Source organism: Pseudophryne corroboree, chromosome 2 (genome assembly GCF_028390025.1).
Source record: "Pseudophryne corroboree isolate aPseCor3 chromosome 2, aPseCor3.hap2, whole genome shotgun sequence".
NCBI classification, from domain to species: domain Eukaryota; kingdom Metazoa; phylum Chordata; class Amphibia; order Anura; family Myobatrachidae; genus Pseudophryne; species Pseudophryne corroboree.
Window position 1 is genome coordinate 526,715,212 of NC_086445.1, and position 4,289 is coordinate 526,719,500.

At 41.1% G+C, this 4,289-nt stretch overlaps 1 pseudogene; it reads right to left on the reverse strand.

Annotated features, from left to right (window-relative positions):
* Positions 1–2,974: 2,974 nt before the first annotated feature.
* LOC135052395 (5S ribosomal RNA) lies at positions 2,975–3,092 on the reverse strand (annotated as a pseudogene).
* Between the last annotated feature and the right edge of the window lie 1,197 nt (positions 3,093–4,289).

Sequence of the window (4,289 nt, forward strand, 5' to 3'; positions counted from 1 at the left end):
GGTTATTGTGACTGCCTTCCAAGTACTTATAAATAGTCCATACCATTGCTCATTCCAGAGGTTTCTGAAACCTCAGTTTTATATGAATACTATGCTGTGGTCTTATATATTTTAAAGTGTTATATGTTTTTAGTTTGTTTAATAAATTGGTTTATTTTTATATTTTTGTGTTCATCATTGGTATTGAGCGCTTACCTGGTAATTTTTCACAAAACCTACTGTATGTTTATTTTATAGGAAGGCACAACATTTTAAAAATCAGTTGATATCTAGTGCTTTTAATAATGATCGCATAATTTATCTTCCTAGGAACAAATACTTTTTTCCTTTTCCGTGCATGTGTAACACCCCGGTGTTGGTGGGTGTCTAAGTGGTTAGAGATGGATTTCACAGGTGTACAGTGGCTTGCTGATGGACCTTTTCCCTAAGATGTTTTGCCCGTATCTTGTTCGATGTGAGTGGTTCAGAGAGGTTGGACAGATTGATACATGAACAGAAAGGTAATTTAACAGCAATCTCCATGGAGAATACTCTTTATTTTACCACAATGAATGCTGGATAGAAAGAAGATTAATTGGTTCACACAATCAAGATGACAAAGAAGATATTCAAGAAGATTAAGTCACTTTGTAACATTCAATAAAGACTAATTCACTACAGCTCGCATTACACTAGATGACTCAATGTGGCTCAGGCCTAACTCAAACAGTGGTTGATTAAGATTCTGATTTATAATCACTCTAATCACAGATAGGCAAGTATTAATCAGTACAATTTTCAAGAAGACAATGAAAGAGAAGATGAACAAGAAAAGAGTAATTTGCAAAAAATCAATGAAAGTGACTTGGGCTCAGAAAAATACAATCCTCTATTTTCCCTCAATATCTCTACACACAGTCCCGATCTTTATGTGCAAAAAAAGCTTTGAAGCTCATAGATCCTACATTGCCACAGTGTTGCATTTTGGGTTCTGAACTTGTTGCACACTGTTTAAGGCACATCTTTAAAGAAATATAGGTACTGTAATCAAGTCTCTGACTCTCTGTATCAGGCTAGATGTATCTCTGTATTACAAATATGCACATGGTCTTTGTGGCAAATATGTCGTTAGGATCCAAAAATATCTCTATAGCGATTGCTTAAAGCAATAAGTGTCTCTGTACTGACAGCGCTGCCATTAGAAAGGGATCGCGGCAGTTATCTGTATTATGCCTCCAAGCACTCTTCTCAAGATGGTAGCTGGGCAGTGTGTTCAGTATGTGTCAGTAGAACTCAGGTTTAGCACTCACCCTCCTGTGGTTTAACAATTAGCACAGTCAATGTAACCCATTCAGACTCTCAGTGGCTCCTCCACACCCACGCTTGTCTCCACGCGGTGTCAGCAGACTTCTCAAAATGGCCACTGTGTCTGTGCCCCAGCATAGGCTTAGCAGCATCTGGTCCCCAGCTGTGGCATCCCACGCCAGCTCTCCCAGCTCTAACAACTCTCCTGCAAGCACCCCGCTGCCTTAGCTCTGCAGCGTGTCTCACAACCGCCTTCTGCATGACCGCCTAACTCTCTGATTAACTGCTCTGCTCCTCTCTACACACACACACACACACACACACACACACACACACACCTTGTCTCTGCAACAGCTCCAGCTCAACACATGTCATACTTCTTCCCACAAGGCTACACTTGCTCCTCAGCCTCTGTCCAATCAGATCACACCACCTCACTGCATAGAACACGTGATCGGGCTCTGGTGCACTCTGTTAACTCTTGCTATGCCAGTAAAATGCCTACAAGGTTAGCAATTAATGGAACCTACACCTTTTTTTCCGACATGCCACACATGCAGCATTTATAAAACATGACATTTGTGGCAAATAAACAAAGCTACAATATCTCAGAATTTATTATTTAAGAGAAAAAGAAGACTCTTGTGTGGGTGCACTCTTTGGAATAGTCAGAAGACGAATGATTTGAAAATATATTAAAACATGTAAATTTAATGATATGTATTAAAAGTAACAGTAGTAGTATCCAATGACATACTTAACAAACAATTAACACACAAATAAACATTTAATAAAAACCATCCCACAGATTGGTCTCTTTAATGATCGCTAATGCTAATAGTTCCCAATGTTGGGGGACCAAAGTGTGTTGCCCTCAGACTTCACTAGTCGGAATGTCTACCGTGTCTGTGGCATAAGGCAATCAAACTGTATTGAATTGGAAGCCTGTGTAGGACCCTGGAACCTGGACAGTGATTATTACAATTTTAAATCTTACCAATGCATAAAAGATGAATGAGAAAGATTATCTGATTATATGTGAAACTGTGGTCTGGAGAGTAAGGTGTTGTAGAAGGTATCCGTTCACATGGTCGACCATGTTATGGTCGACAGTCATTAGGTCGACCACTATTGGTCGACATTGACATGGTCGACATGGACACATGGTCGACACATGAAAATTGTTGACACATGAAAGGTCGACACATGAAAAGGTCGACATGAGTTTTTTTACTTTTTTTTCTTTTGGGGAACTTTTCCATACTTTATGATCCACGTGGACTACGATTGGAACGGTAATCTGTGCCGAGTGAAGCGGTAGCGGAGCGAAGGCACCATGCCCGAAGCATGGCGAGCGAAGCGAGCCATGCGAGGGGACACGGTGCACTAATTGGGGTTCCCAGTCACTTTACGCAAAAAACGACACCAAAAAAAGTAAAAAAAAAACTCACGTCGACCTTTTCATGTGTCGACCTTTCATGTGTCGACCATTTTCATGTGTCGACCATGTGTCCATGTCGACCATGTCAATGTCGACCAATAGTGGTCGACCTAATGACTGTCGACCATAACATGGTCGACCATTCATACCGGAACCGTTGTAGAAATGGAGGAAAAGGATATGGAGAGCTTGAAGATACAAAAGGTGAATCTGCTGTCAGTGTTAAGCTCAGAGCTCGAATGTCCCTAGCCTCTACTACACCCGGTCCTCCTGGGGAGTCACCCACCCCAGTACTGACCAGGCCCGCACTGATTTGCTTCCAAAATCAGACGAGTTTGGGCGTTTCCAGTGTGGTATGATAGTAGGGGTACAAAGACCTTGGTTGCTCTGGTGTCACTGATGATAGTTCACGAAAAAGGTATTAAAAGTATAGAGATAGCTTATAAAGAAATTTTTATTGGTCTGACCAGAATTGTATACAGGGAAAAAAAGGTGATCTGCTGCCAGCGTTAGGCAGAGGTATACAGGCAGAAGCCCATTGCCAGTGGATCGCTGGTGAGAGTCCTGAAGGAAGGAAGATAAGGAAGCTGAAGAGAGAGCGTGAATGAAGATATTATAACAAATCAAAAAAGGATAATTAATTCAGTACCGTAGATTGAAATATTACGCACGCATGGAAAGAACAGTGTGACTGAGGACCGGTGGTTGGGGCAGGAGAGCATCCAGGGTGAGTGACAGCTTTGGCTGGGAGAGGCAAGTTTGGGAGGCACGGCTTCAGCAGAGCTGCAAGGAGAGGCCGGCGTCTGTGTCCCAGCTCCACCTCGGTTCCTCCTCTCACAGCTGCATAGCTCCAGGTTCCGTCTCCTTCACTTACAGGGACTGGTGCTTGTATCGCAGCTGTTGCCCGGGTTTGTCCCCGGCACTCTCTGCACCCCCCCCCCCCAAATCTTGCGACCTCATAGGGCCCCCCCAGTTGTGACCCTGCTGTAACTTGTTAACTTACATTGACTACATTATTATCTGTTCTATGAGAGTTGGGTGACTCCCTATAGAGTATACTTGTGGCTGTTTCATTTTCTGTGCTTATCCTTTTTCCTTTTTGGCACCAATATCTACGTCTTGATTCATGAAGGGTTTTGCGTCACTTATTCCTGAGTAACTATTACTGAGTAACAAGGATATTTCTCTTTTGAATTTAATTTTTTCTTGTTAAATTGCAACTATTACAACAGAATATGCTTCATGCTAAAAAATAATAAACGGAATATAAAGTTATGCCACGTACTACATATCATTCTAAAATGTTACTATAGAAATAAAATTGTTGTTATTATAATTATTATTATTATTATTATTATTATTATTGTTAGGGACTGTTCTATATGCACCTTTTTGTATCTGGAAAGCAGGAAAAAAAAGGTTGCTCTCTATATTTTTCCCCAGTCTTTTCTGGCCTGACACACATCCAAATAGATAAAAAATAAAGTCGTCTAAATTCATAGAAAAATGGTGCTACTACTTTGTGAACACACCTGTAAATCTTTTAATGTGTTTCTCTTAAGTC